The sequence below is a fragment of the Gigantopelta aegis genome, chromosome 3, assembly GCF_016097555.1.
Source record: "Gigantopelta aegis isolate Gae_Host chromosome 3, Gae_host_genome, whole genome shotgun sequence".
Classification (NCBI taxonomy): Eukaryota; Metazoa; Mollusca; class Gastropoda; order Neomphalida; family Peltospiridae; genus Gigantopelta; species Gigantopelta aegis.
The window spans coordinates 54796817-54813085 of record NC_054701.1 but is presented as its reverse complement, the minus strand read 5'-3'; the positions used below and the strand labels follow the sequence as shown (position 1 = coordinate 54813085).

Below are 16269 nucleotides of genomic sequence, written 5' to 3'. Positions count from 1 at the left end.
TCTTTTATATGTACTTTACCACGTTCAAGAAAAAGAAGTTTCTTTTGTTTAATGACACCACTAAAGCACATTGATATATTAATCATCGGCTATTGGATGTCAAACATTTGGTGATTCCGACTCGTAGTCAATAGAGGAAACACAACATTTTCTTAATGCAGCAAGTGATTTTTTATATGCACTTTCCCACAGACTGGTTGGAATGAGAAAAAACCCAATCAGTTGAATGGATCGACCGAGGTGGTTTGATCCTGTGAGCAAGCACCTCAAGCAAATATTGAACCAACTGAGCTACATCCTAAATTCATTGATGTATGCTGTTATAAATATGTGATAAGCAGAAATACAAGTTTGAAAATTATTTTCTGCTACTTTTTAATTCATGCATTAATGGACACATTTTATTTGTCAGAAATCAGATTTGAAAAAGTAAAGTATTTTCCATGAAAAAGGGGTTAAAAGTGCCTCGTAGTTGTAACATCGGAAGTAATACATTTAGGAATCTTTGTATATATTCAGGATTCGCTGATAGATAACTAGTTTTCTACTTTGTTAACAATGTGTTTGTGTGCTGCATAAAAAAAAAGTTAACAGAGATCCCAGTCTTATGTTGATCATGTATTAATCATGTGATCAACTTTTCATTATTCGATTGTAATATTTTGTTACAAACTTTACTTTCTTTTTAAATGAAGTGTTTCATAAGGTGTATCAAGAAATGTTTTATCACTATTTCGATATCTTTTACTCTGATAATATATACTTGTTAAAATTTGATTTCGGTCATTTGGTGAAAACATGTTTGAGGTCTGTTTTCGTGGTGATCATATTATTGATGATGTAATTAGTTTGATCTCTGCGACATCGATTTCGCCTTTGTGTTTAACAAGGCGAAGTTTAGTTGTATACAGCAACTATTTCACTACAGTTGTCCTCTAGCATGAATATTGCTGATCTGTTTATATCAAATTTGGTTCGGTATAAAATGTGTTGTCAAACGAAAAAAATTGACGCATATGCGATCAAATTGGTGGCAATGTAGAGGCCTGTACCTTACCAGTGAATATTTAATTAACTTCAACTACATGTACATGTATATTCAAATGTTAAATGATTCATAATTCTGTATTGTCCATATTGAACGGAATGAACAGATGTTTGACTGACTGGTTGATGTTTAATTGTTTGAAACCTGGCAGGAATTCCTGCTCTTGTATTATCATTACGAAGTGTCACCTGTTTTTCTGGAAATAATAGCCAAAATGGATTGGATTGTAAAATTGTTTACTGAAGCTCATTTTCTGAAAGGCAGTCTATACTAACATCATGTTACGTATTTGCAACATTTATCTAAATGTACATAGTGTATGTACATGTATAGTCTGTTTGCATCAAGATGAAAATGGTGAAAAGTTCATACTTAAAGTATTATTTTTGTGGGGTTTTCAAATTTTAATGATATTTTAGATCAAAATTGATTACAATTAGGCAAAAAATAGAAAAAGTCACGTTTACTTAATTGGGGCATTTGTGGCTAGCTTGTCCAGTATTTATGTCCATTATTCCCAATAACTGGTTTTCTGACCAGAATTAAAAAAACCCAAACGAACTACAATTCATATCCCAATATGTGGTGATTTTCATTGTTGGTAAAACTATCAAATGTATTATCAAATTGACCATCACATTTTGGTTCAAAAGTGTAACGTCTTTGATATATGCGCATGTGGGAACTCTTATTCGGGTTTACCTGAACCGGAACACTGAAAAGTTAGATTAACATAACATTCCGAATCAGGTCTCGTGATTATGTCAAACACATGTTCCAGTAGTTTGATATTAGAAACATAACTTAAAAAAATATATATTTAAGAAATGCAATTATTTTTTTATTCATATTTGCATGAACCAAAAAATAATTGTGGTCAATTCTTATAATTAAATTTATATGCATACTTTAACAAAACATAACTGAATTTATTTTGTTTACCTTTAAATATGCCAGCAGTATTGGTCGTGTAAACTTCATTGATAACTTACGTCGCGTAAGAATGCAAGCGTTCATTCACTATTATTTGAATCAGGTGATTTTTTTTTTAATGACGTCATTAGGTAAATGACATAATTTTTATAAGCGACACCATTTCCTCTAGCTGGTGTGTGCATTTTGATGGATCATTTAGTTATATTGGAAGGAATTGTCCGATCCGTGTTTAGTTTATATATTTTTAATGTGAATGAAGGGAACATGTCAAACATTTACACTGTCGAGGGAACCATTTAATTTTTGCCAACAGCTGTAGAACAATGCTTACAAGTAAGTTTCATGCATTTCAAAATATCTAAATATGGTTGTCTCAATAATCTGGCTTGTTGCACAAAAGTAGGCATGGCTTAAAAGTTTTCGGTTGATCGAGATATGAACGAAAAAAAGTAAGCCAAGATAGACTAATAGGCAAAAATATATTCATATAAACATATCACTTGAATTAAGTTACATGCTCATAGTATTCATACATGTATGTATGTATGTACAGCCCATGTATAGTATGCCTGTTTAATAAGCATTCTGGTATATCTCATAACCGTGATATATTTGTAATCCTGAGTTATTACCTGTATTTTTATGCCACTGGTAGAATGTGACCTAAATGTAGTTGTTACCATGTAGTACATGTATACGTTCTTAAAATGTGGTGTGTCTTTGCATATAAGTTTACATAAAGCTAGTTATGCACAGATGTATTGTTAGGTTTCTATTTTTATCTTCAAGTAGAATGGCTTGGAATAGAATATGAATACATATTCTAGAGTGGATCTTTCTAAACCAGATTCAAGTGGGACTGACAGAATGTGCCCATATACACAAGACTGCCTGATTAGACAGATGTCTTCCAAGTTAAATAGCCGGATTGTGGATTGTGTTGAAATTATGCTGAAATTATGCTGTTTTACACACAAATCCAGATTACAGATACCAGTTTGGACAGAGTCTCCTGTACATACATATATATATACACACATTGTACACTGTTGTCAAGGTACATACAGAAGCACACACAAAGAATGCACAGTACTTAACTGTTTACTTAGATTGATTTTTATTCAGTGAAGCTAAATGAAATGATTTCTTTGAAAAAGGTAGTGTTCCTTGGACTAAACTGAGTGGAAATGTCTTTTAAATGCTTTTTTCATAGTAAACAAAGAGTTATAAATACAAACATTGAATTAAGGTTACATGGTTATTTGGGAAAGTTTGTCATTTAGCTGGGGTATATTTGGACAACCAAGAGCTTATATTGAGATTGCCTGTCAAAAAATAAGGTTTTTCCCAAAAATATTTCCAATAGTAAAACTGATTGTTTTACTGTTCATATATTTAGTGTGACATCCGTTTTGTTATATTTATGATTCATATATTTGTAACTGAGTGCAACATAGCTTAGATGGGACTTTCACATACTGAGAAAGTTTCATGGTATTACATGTAGCCATTTTCCCAGTTTGATTAGTGGAGCTTCTTAGCGCATAGGTTGTTCACTTTATGATAAAAGCACCAGTCTGTTGCATTGTAGATGCTAAGACAGGTACTAAATAAAATTAGATGTACCTTTTAAAGGCTTGTGCATTTTTTTAAATTTCTAAATTCATTTCTTTGTAATTAAGTTAATTTAACATTTTAAGTTTTTAATGCTTGACTTTGGTTTCTGGAACATGAGGAATTGATTGTAATACATCTTTGCTATGATTAGATGATTATTATGGGAAACTAGATCTATGGTATTTAAATGCCTACAGGCTACAGATTGGATCAATGTATCAAAACATTTGAAAGATGCAAACCCAATGTGCTTAGAAGAAAGTGTATTGACAGTGATGTTTGTTAATGGTTTGACAATATATAGTTTATAGAATGTTGTGAAAGTGTTACTTCAACATGTTACTGATCCTCCTATTGATGAGCCACTAATACCATTCATTGTTGAATGGTTCTTCAATAAAGCTTCGAGAGACGCACGTTCTGCCAAAAAAGCAGCACAGGATCTTTATATATACTATACTGTACATGCACATACATCCTTTGATGGCGTTGTGATTTGCTATACAAGTTTCGGAGATTGCTACACAATTTTAAACTATTAACAGTAGTTGCTAATCATGTTTCAATTGAGTAGAAATGTCGTAATAAATTTTTTGAAAACGAAATGTTCACTGCATGAGCAAGTGAACTCTTAAATAATTGAATTTTTAATATATTTTTTACACATATTTAAAAGATACAGCATGTTTCTGTCAACTTGAGTAACATTCAGTGATCTTGTTTTGTTTTGTTTGAATCCAAGTGTTTCACCAAGTGTCTGTTGACTGATTACAGAAATAACAGAATGTGTATATGAATGAGGTTCGTGTATAGATCAGGGACCTGCGTCATGATGAATGACACAAGGGCTATCAAATAAATATACCCGAGACAGTAAAACTGTCAAGTATTGTTGAATGCTTTGACAGTGTGATAATGTAAAGGATCTGTTGTAGACACCTAATAGCCACAGTATGAATGTGGTGTATTGTTAAACTTTCCTTTCCTTTATATCATAAAATTAGTTGGCATCATCATAGGCTTCTGTTTTACGAACAAGTACATGTACTTCATTAACTGTACATGATTACTGGATCATAATAAGTATATCTCGCAAATTACATAACTGCTGCCTATATAATAGAAACGTGTGATTATTATTTGATCTAGGCTTACAGTTAGAGCATTTATGAAGGTTTAACTAAAGTGGAATGGTGTGAACAACATGCCAGTCTGAATCATGTTACACTGACCTGATTTTCCCATTGATTAGGATTAATAATGCATGATATAATTCAGTGCTGTTTGGCAGTGGGTGGTACTAAGTTGTATTATACCAAACATTATCATTCAGCAATATCATAATGAACTGAATTGTTTGGTGTCAGTGATCTTTTTTGCCTTGCATACAACACTTAATGCGAGTCAAAAGAATATCATTTTCTGGCCTTCCTGGCTGTCCATCCATTTGACCATGTCAACATTTGTTTGAAACCAGAATATTGTCTCTCTTTTTTAGCTGATCTTTTATATGTACCATCCAACAGACAGGATAGTACATACCAAGGCCTTTGTTACACCAGTTGTGGAACACTGGCTGGAACGAGCAGGGCTAGCTCTGCCACTCACCAATTACTAATTTTAGGAATATTTGGTGAATTTTATTTTAATTTGGCAAAAAAATTGAAGTAATAATTGGTTTAATGTTGGAAAATAACTGGGTTTTGCATTTTTCTTAGATAATTTGGTGAAATGTTTTTCTCATCCAGATCTAGCCCTGAATGAGAAATAGCCCAATAGTCCCACCAACGTGAATTGATCCTAGGATCAGGCGAGTGCTGTACCACTGAGCTACGTCCCGCTCCACTGTTACTAAACAAATTTAAGACATAGAAATAATCTCCAGCTTCAGTTTAAACTGGCTTCAGAAGTGTAACATACAGTGTTATCCACGTAGTGTTAGAAGTGTAGACTAGTGGTTCATTGAGACTAGTGTGGCTTGGAATCAAGCGTTTATAGCAGCCAACTGGCCTCGGTGGCGTCGTGGCAGGCCATCGGTCTACAGGCTGGTAGGTACTGGGTTCGGATCCCAGTCAAGGCATGGGATTTTTAATCGAGATACCGACTCCAAACCCTGAGTGAGTGCTCCGCAAGGCTCAATGGGTAGGTGTAAACCACTTGCACCGACCAGTGATCCATAACTGGTTCAACAAAGGCCATGGTTTGTGCTATCCTGCCTGTGGGAAGCGCAAATAAAAGATCCCTTGCTGCCTGTCGTAAAAAGAGTAGCCTATGTGGCGACAGCGGGTTTCCTCTAAAAACAGTGTCAGAATGACCATATGTTTGACGTCCAATAGCCGATGATAAGATAAAAAATCAATGTGCTCTAGCGGCGTCGTTAAATAAAACAAACTTTACTTTTTATAGCAGCCAGTGGCTCACCAAAGAAAAAGTGGATAAACTATTTCGTGTTCCTACCTTGGTGTATTAAATAGATCTGTTCTTTTTCAATCAGTTTAACATTTTTACAGAGGAAATGTGCTGTAGTAATATCCATAGCCAACAGGGTTTTTACTGGGTGAAAATGACCTCTTAGACATTATGCTTGGTTAACATCAGCTGATCTACAGCGGAAATGATGGCAGCCTTTTAGTAAATCTGCTTTGGTTGTAAAATGTGTTGTGGAAAGGACACAAGATCTGATATGCCAAGACAACAATTCACTTAGCTAAACTCAATTATCATTGATTGCAAAAGTGTCGACAATGCCAGTCACCTCTTGCCCATGTTTATTCTGAAATCTGGTCACTAACATTAATCATTATTCAAGCAATCTTCCCTAAGGAATAGTGCTGCAATGATAAACAGTTATACCGCGATAATTGATCAGCTCGATACGAACGCGATACAGTTTTGCAATGCGTATCGCGATTTTTACACGCTATTTTTTCCTTGTATCTTATTTGACTTGAAATAGGCAACCAACAAACAAACAAAACCCTCATAATTTTATTAATTGGTGATGACAGGAAATGTAACAATCATGTCAAGCGTAGTCTGCTTACTTGTTGGCATACGAAGTGATAGGTCGGTTATATTTAGTTCTAACTTCTAAACAAAACGTGTTCAATAAAAATAACCAGTTAACGATAATTACAAATGTTTTGTTACTTGCACATTATTATTCATTGGTCATTTACGTTGGAATATGGCTACGGCTATCATCTTTAAAGAAATAAACTAACAAATAAGAATTGCACTTAGCTGTTTTTCCTTGAACTCGAATACTTCGGCTGATTGTTCAAAACACCTCGGCCAATAACCTCTGGTTCGGTCAATCTTCTGAAACATTGCGACTCAATACATGTATGTACATTTCCATGTCAAGCGAGCAGCAACGGAAAAGCCCAATCGTAAGGATTTCCGAATGTGACAATTTGTAAGTAGTTGACACCGTCATACCGGTGTTCTAGTAGACTAGTGTGTGTTAAAAAATAAAAATATGGCCTAAAACATTTAGCCTGACAGCTGAAACTAATAACGGTTATTAAAAAGTTTAGGCCTTCTGCTTTCATTAAAAAAAAAACAGGCCATAAATATTAAATTTAAATAACATCAAAGATATTGCAATACATATTGTAATATGGTTTCTTACATCGCAATATATTGCAATACAGTTTTGACCGTATCGTTGAACCACTACTGAGGAATATATTCATGATCAGCATCATGAATTTTAATCGGTTTTGCACTGAAATAGTGTAGACTGATATTTACTTGAGTAACTGTGAGGAATCACATTTGTGTGAAAAATGGACCTCACTGTTTAAGGGGAACAATCATTTTGGCTACCCGTCGCTCATCTCAGCTGAGACAAGTTAAAAGAGAGAATGTATAGCTACCCTTAGCATGTATCATTTATAATAAGTATGGTAATATCTTAAATGGCTTACCATAATCCAAATTAGGGAAGCAATTAATCACTCCCCTCAGTTTATTTCACAGCTAAGTCTGGTGCATATAAAAATTACCAAAGCATTTAACATTTCCGTTTTACACTAGATACAACAATTTATTGGTAACATTCATGGTGCACAATACTATAGATGTTGTACATGTTGCAGTTCAACATGTTTATGGTTATGTGTAAAACAGTCTTCATCCACGAATAATACAGTCTCTTTTGATGGAGATTTAATTGAAAATGGGCAAAGCTGAAGTACCCAAAAGTTTAGTTAAAACATCACCTGTATCAGACATTAATGATTCTAATATGCTAAAAATAAAAGTTAAAGTTTGTTATGTTACATCACCAAAAGGTTGGACATAGCCCAGTGGTAAAGTACTCACCTGATTTGCAGTCAATCTGGGATTGATCCCCGTCGGGCCTATAGGATTATTTCTTGTTTCAGCAAGTGCACCACAACTGGTATATCAAAGGCCATGGTATGTGCTAACCTGTTTGTGGGATGGTGCATAACGATATAAAAGATCCTTTGTACTAATGTAAAAATGCAGCAGGTTTTCTCTCTAAGACTGTCAAAATTACCAAATGTTTGACATCCAATGGCTGATGATTAATTAAGTTTTTGTTTAATGATACAATGTACCACTAGAGCACATTGATTTATTAATCATCGACTTTTGGATGTCAAACATTTGGTAATTTTGACATTGTCTCAGGAAACCTGCTACATTTTTCCATTAGTAGCAAGGGATCTTTTATATGCACCATCTCATAGACAGGATAGCATATACCACAGCCTTTGATACACCAGTCATGGAGTACTGGCTTGAACGAGAAATATTGCTCAAAATATGACATACTTAAATATTTTTAGACCATTTTTCTTGAGTTTGCTTTTAAACCAATTAGTAATTGAAAGAAGGAATTCAGCTTATGGCGTAGATTGTCTAATAGGAGAAGATCGGGCCATAGGATTTAAAATTTCATGGGAACCCATCAGAAACTGCTTTAAATTTTTATATATATATATATATATATATATATTTGTTGTTGTTGTTGAAGAGTCTTTCGATATAATAATCATGAGAAATGAAATTTTGGTTTTGTGATTTTACTGACACAGTACCAGAAACCATCTTTTCCGTGAATCTGAGGTTCTGGAGGTCAGGTCATTTGGAACTTTGGAAAGTTTTCTAATGGCTCAACATGAAAGATTTAATAATAAATAATATCAGAATTAAAAAACATGTTTGTTCTAATAATCCTAAATTAAATATTTTGGTGCATGTGTTTGTATTTTGGGTAATCTTGTCTATTTCAGGTGATTAAACAGAATTGGGAAGAATGTCTCTTATTTGGCATTTGTGTCCAAGCTGATAGTTTACAACTGACACCTGCATCATGACTCTCAACAACTGAAAAGTCTACCATCAACACACAGAAAAGAAATTTTCCTGTCTTCGTTACTGGAAATAATTTCTTTGTGGAAGAAGCCATTAAAACCAGTAAGATGAGATTTGTTTTTCTATTAATGTTATTTGACAGTCAGCAATTCTGTACTGTAATACTCACTAATACACTTATTTCACATTACACTTCATGTGTGCGTAGCTAGTAACATCCCTTGACAAATCAAACAGGACCATGGGAGATTTAACTCGGGAATGGGTGGTGGGGTGGGGGGTGGAGCAACTATTGAACTTGTCATATGTGATGTGACTAATTTCATAAAAAATGTGAAACTGGAGAATTACAAATGCATATTTCATTTCGGATGGTATACCGGTAATGGTATAAGAAAGATGGTGGAATGGTTTAAATCCAATTTCAGCAATAGAGCAATATAGACAAAGTAATTGTGAGGTTTTTGACAAAACACTTAAGACTGGTACAATAAAATGAACTGAATTGCCAGGTGTTTGCTACTTTTGACAACTGAAGTCAGACCTTTGTCATACATGTAGCTCTGTTCTTTAACTAGTAATCTACATATTTCTGTCCACAAATTATTGATTGATTGATTTTCTAACTCTTCACTGTCATTTGTATCACAGTCACCTACAACTTTGTTTGCAGTCTCTGGTATTTCCAAAAGAAATTTTTTAGTTTTTTTTACTCTCCTTTCCATCACCATTTTAACAATTTTAGGCTGTTCCCTGTGTTTTCATTTTTGTTGGTTGACCGAGGAATAACAACAGTTTTGATTACATCATTCAATCTAGGTACCATGACTGGTATATCAAAGGCCATGGTATGTACTATCCTTGTTACTAATGGAAAAATGTAGCTAGTTTCCGCTCTAAGACTATCAAAATTACCAAATGTTTGACATCCCAATAGCCGATGATCAAATAATCAGTGTGCTCTAGTGGTATCGTTAAATAAAACAAACTTCAATCTAGGTACATATTGTGCATAACAAACCCTTGAGTTTATAATAAAGGGACTATCGTGAGTTTGTAACCATTTTATAACTTTGTTTTTACTAATCTCTATTAAAATTTAAACTTCTGTAAGTTGCTTAGGATACATTATCTGGATTTAGATATGAATTATCTGTGTATGTGTGTGTGTGTGTGTGTGTATATATATATATATATATATATTATATATACATACACATACATACATATATACCTACACATACATACATATATACATACATACATATACACATATACATATACGAAATATATATACCCAATACATTTCTGGAATTCTGATGTTTTGTAGAACTTAGCTCAAATTTGTACGTATATATTATCAATTTATCTTTCTTCCAAACACCAAACTTAAAAAAACCCAATTGGGTAAGAGAAATCCCAACATGAGTACAGACTGTATTTATCAGTTTGATACTTTATATTTAAATTGTGGTCATATTTCTCAAACAACGGATTTTTTCACATTTTAACAGTAAATCATTTTAATTTTATGGTAAGTAATTACCATAAAACACAAACCTCTCTGTTAAATATTTACTGGATAGTGATAGAATATTTGACTCCCCTGACATTAGAATAATTAATAATCGGGCAATGACAATGTTAGTTTCCATTGGTGATACAGTATTTAAAAATGTTTGCCCACAATGACTCTTGTCACAATGTCAAGTGAGTGTGTTGTACACAAGTTGCCACGAAACTTGCACATGTGCATTAAGAATGTGACATATATCTAGCCTTCTCTATTTTATACCTTACTGGCTTGTATGCCCACCAGTTTGTTCGTTTATTCTTCTGATGATTTTAGTTTTACACTCAGCTTTTCTGTAAGAAAGAAATTTTTGGGTATGGTGCTATGTAATTGCATGCAACCAGAAAAAATGGGTTACATTTAGGGTTAAGAAAATAATACAATAATGATAAGAGTAAATAATTTTGTGACAAGGTTAACTTAAAAAACAAAACAATCTGCAAAACATTTGGGTATGGTACCATATCTATTTAACCCTCTTACAGAAACCCTGACTGACAAAACGTATATTTATAATAGTTATATATACATTTATTTTAAGGTGCTTTCAGAGGAAACAGTTTTTAAAGTTTTTATAAATAGATCAATTTCAATATAACTGTCAGTTAAAAAATCACGCAGTGTCTGTTAGATACTGGTTATTCTAAATGTATTTAAACAGAAAACCTTTTTGATACCTTTCTAAGTGAGTTATAAAATACATGGTATCTAATAGACAATAGAGTAGTATATATGTACATATATATTAAATGACAAAGGTTTTATGTTGGTTTCATACATTTTATTAGTTTCCAAGATTGAAATAAGTACAACTTAAGTATATATGTACATATAGGGCCAGTTTAACAGCTATGTAGTTGTCCTGATTCAGTATTCAATATTAGAAATTTGTTTAACCAAGTTTGAAGTAATATAACAAAATATGGCCATGATTTTTCAAACAATATTTTAGTAAAAAGTAACAAATAATGTTATGATAACAACGGAGAATGATTTGCATATTGTAAAAACAAAAAACAGAGAACACTGAGATAGACATTGAGAATGTCTGTGCATGTCCTTAATGATTTAAAAAAAGAAAAAAGGTTTGTTTTGTTCAATGACACCACTAGAGCACATTGATTTATTAATCATTGGCTGTTGGATGTCAAACATTTGGTAATTTTTACAGTCTAAGAAAGGAAACCCGCTACATTTTTTCTTTAGTAGCAAGGGATCTTTTATATGCACCATCCCATAGACAGGATAGCACATACCATGGCTTGATATACCAGTTGTGACGCACTAGCTGAAGCGAGAAATAGCTCAATAGACCCACTGACGAGGATTGATTCCAAACTGACCGTGCATCAAGCGAGCACTTTACTATTGGGCTGTCCCACGCCCCCCCCCCCCCCAATGTTTTTTTTTATATTTAATAATTTCCATAAACTAATAATTTTGTGCATTTTTAAAGGTTCAAATTTTATATTCTATTTTTAAAATTATTAAACATTTCAAAGTCTTATCTATTCTTAGAGATTTTGTCAAACAATTTTGGTACAGTCTTCAAAAATGAGAGACTTTGAAATTTATAATTTTTATATTACATTTTTTTTTTTTCAAATTATAATTCAAGTTTACAAGTGTATTATTTTGTTTCTCAAAAGCTGTGTTTACTATTTTCATTTTTATTTAAAATAAAATGTAACATGTTTGGAACAATTCATTCTTAATGTTGAAAGATGAATGTCGAAAGACTGGTCTAAGTACGGTTTACACATCTTGATGTTAATCCAAAAATCACTTTATATCTGGAATGGCAGCATTTGGGCTACACAATGAATTCAGAACATAAATAACTTACACCTGAATATTATACGTAAATAACATGGATAGATGGATGGATGGATGATCCGATCCTTGGAGCTATTCTAATAAAAGTCAAGACTTAACACTGTTAGTTTTATATTTCTGTGACTATGAGATCAATACTTTACATTAAATGTTGCTGCTATACATTGGCAGCAACGGATAGATCTAATCAGTAATTCACGTCTTTCCATTTCACTTTATCCTAGAAATTTGTGCCAATTGTCTTCTGTCTGCATGTTTTACAGCAGTTTGTCTATTTTATTTACTTCTGTTATTCCAGGCTCACCTGTCGGTGTTCTATATTAAAAAATGTTCAAATGTAAATGCTTTTCAAGAAATTATTGTGTGGGTGGGGGATATGGGACAGTATATTTTCTGCAAGGGAGCAGTTGCCAGGTACAGAAAAAGGCTGAGCTTATAATAAAACCTGCCTCTACTAGTAGTGTAGCAAGAAATTAATTTTAACAAATTTATACCTGGTTATAAAAAATGAAGGTATATAAAAAAATGGTTATCACACTAGGAAATTTACTCTAGTATGTATGGCTGTCACTTAAACATATCCTTAGGAAAGACAACCTTGAATGCTGTAAAGTCCAAATAACAACTATGATAAATTTTTATATAATTTAACAATATTTTGCTTATACTCTTCATAAATGTCAATCTTATAGACATTTAATGTGCATGTAATTGTAACAAAATTTTTGATATCTGCTATATAAAAGATACACGGTCCAGTACTCAGGTGTAGTGAAATAAAGTGCTGGATAATTTCACTGGGGTTGCATGCTGGTCACTGCATGTGAAAGTGGCTTGAGAAACAAACATAGAAAATATTTTTCATCATCATAAGTAAATCATTTTTGGTGGGGGTGAGTGGGAGGACATTTTGCTAAACTGGTTGTATGTTGGTTGCATCGTATTGGATATCCGAATTCCATGTTTACAGTATTTTGCTGCACCTTTCTTTTATCTGAAATTCAGTGACAATACCTAAAAGTTTGTCCATTTTTTTCTCAGTATATAACCACAAGTCCTGTTTGCAAAAGTTCACATTACACACTGAAAACAAATCTGTTTATATTACTCTCTTTTAAGAGCACTGTTGTGAATTGTAGGAAAAAGCAAACAACAACTATGATCCATGTCTTGAATCTGCTGCTGTTAAGAATGCACAGAAATGTAATTACTGATAATTACCATCCAGGTCTTTCTTTACCTACAGCTATCCACACTGTAGAATGCAGATAAACGTGTTCTGTGGCTGCAGGTTCGAGTGTATATGTAGTTCCAGGAAAGTTCTATCATGTACATGATTCTTGTTACCTGTAATTTGTTGTCCACTTTGCCCGGCGCTGCTTCTAGGGCTGTTAAGTGACTATTACCTGACATTTCAAATGGATGAATAGACTACTGTGTTGCAGTCAGTGGTGTTGCTATATGAGTAGATAGCTCTGCAGTAGGAAATCCCTACTGTGGTTACCATGGCACCACTAATACTGAGGCTACCAAGGGACTGTTGAGTGTGGAACATTCTGAATGAAGAATGTCATCCGGATTATAAATACATCATTACAAGCATTCCTTGTTGTGATGCACTTAGATCTGAAAGCTTCATTTGGTATGACTGATAATAAGCATAGTTCATATTTATCAAATGTGATTGATATCTCATGAGTGAACTCTGCAATCATATTATGTGAGTAGTCTTTATGTGATGTTGTATGACTGCAATCTTTATGAGGTTAGATATTGGTCATATTCCAACTAAAAATATGACATTTTTTATTAAATAACTTTTGTCGATCTGTTTGTTGCTTAAAAAGCTAATGATCATGACTCAGTGAAAAACATTGTTAAATTATACAATATTTATAGTTCTTAAATACAAAAAAAGAAAAACATCACAAGACATACAATTTATTTCTGATGTATTTTGCAATAAATAATCACTCATTTTTATCTGTAATTTTGGAGAGCTGTATTTAAAGATATATTGTACTTAGCTGAAGTTATGTAACCAGGACATGTACATTGTCTATATCAATATGAATCAAAAACACCATTCAATTAAGGATTGTCTTTTATTTCTTTTACATTCATTGGGGTATGAAAAAAAAAAATCATCTCTAAACTCTGAAGGATTGTTGTTAAGACCTGAACAAAATTGGGATTACCCCCTCCCTCACAAACACCATGCTTGATGGTCATAATAACATTGTATGATCAGCATAAATAAAACCCATATATAGAACTGAGTTGTCTGCTCATTTGTTTGACTAAATTCAAAATAACAAAGCGATGAATCCAGTGGAAGAGTGTTATATAGATAATCTCTATTCACCTTTGTATATTTCTAATTCAAATGATTTATACATCCCTTGAACTTAAAGCTACATTAAGGTTACTTTATTATACATTATTATTACATGGGTCTGCATGGGTCCTGTTTTACAAAGCGATGTCGGACCTAAAATGATGTTAAGTGCGTAACTCCCTTATGCACTTAGCACTAAAATTACTGTATGCACTTCAGTTGATTTTAACACTAAGATGGCTTTGTAGAAGGCCTAAGTGTACATGGACAGTATTTCACAGGATCTCAGTGTGTTACAGGTATCTGAATACACCTTGTGGAGCCTAAGGTTATTGAAGAGATTCCTGCTTGTTACTGTAAGTGCATGGAAGACATCTGGTTTACAATCCAGCATGGCTTACATACCTGCATAGAAAAAAGAATGACCACTAGTACACATGGTGCATAAATGGATGACAAATAAGTGGAGCACCGCCTAAAATGAGTGGCATTATTCTATTTTTAACTTGAAAACGGATCAGTATTATGTGTATAACCTTGACGGCCTTTTGCTACCTCCTAAACACTGGATATGCAGCAGAGTGGAAACTTCAGTGTTCTTGCTCTTATTCTCTAGCAGTTTGTGTGGAAAAACATTAGTGTTGGAAGGAGATACATCGTTACAGATAGGTACAACTTGAAACTGAAGATTAATTTGAAATAAATAGTATTGATATATTTATTCTGTTAACCTTCATGATGAAATGTTTTTCCAATAAAATTTTCATGATTTATAGGGTCATTTATACATTCATTTGTATAGAGATATTATTAGTATATACTAGCTAACTATAAAAAATTATGTTATAAACAACTTGAGCTTATTTCAAGATATAAATATGACAATGAATGCTTGTATTAATTGTGAACATTTTATTAATAGATAGGTTTTCCAAACTTGCATGAACTTGCTGATACTCCTTTGTGTCCATTACGTTGTTAAAGGGCAGCTATTCTGTATGTTAAAGCAACAGTGTGGCAAGATTTGTGGACTGATACACATATCCAGTAATATCTAATGAATATTTATGCTTAATCTGAACATCAGCATAATTCAGGGCTTGCATTGGGTGAGCAGAAAATGTTGCTAAATTATGTAATAAGCTTTGAAAATTGAAGAAAGTCCATTAATTTTTCAATAAAATAGCAATTGTTTTTACAATTTGCAGTTGGCAAATTTGGTTAGTGGCAGATCTATAGCCATGTATTTATTTAATATAACAGTACATATCTGACAACTGCTACACATAACGGCCACAGCCATTTCGCTTTGGCATGATAATTATTCTATCTGGTAAGCAGATATTATAGGGAGAAGGAATTGCGAAAATTGGATTCATTAAGTGAGAGTGAAGGGTTTATAACAATTCCCAAATGAGTTCCATAAATTCTGTGTGGTACTTAAACAAGTGTGATAATGTATTTATATATTAAGCATGATTGTTTTCCCTAAACAATCAATATTAATAACATTCAATGAGGTCAGTTCCAAACATGCTGAATTACTACAGTAATGTTAAACACGTAGTACAT

At 33.1% G+C, this 16269-nt stretch overlaps 1 protein-coding gene across 3 annotated transcripts in view; it reads left to right on the top strand.

Moving 5' to 3' along the window:
* The window catches only part of LOC121368252 (plasma membrane calcium-transporting ATPase 2-like), a 126518-nt gene that overhangs the window by 15236 nt on the left and 95013 nt on the right, over positions 1–16269 (top strand). For all 3 annotated transcript variants that reach the window (XM_041492904.1, XM_041492905.1, XM_041492903.1), the window contains exon 2: positions 8869–9052. The gene's annotated coding sequence lies outside the window, so the exon portion shown is untranslated. The remainder of the gene's footprint in view (positions 1–8868; positions 9053–16269) is intronic.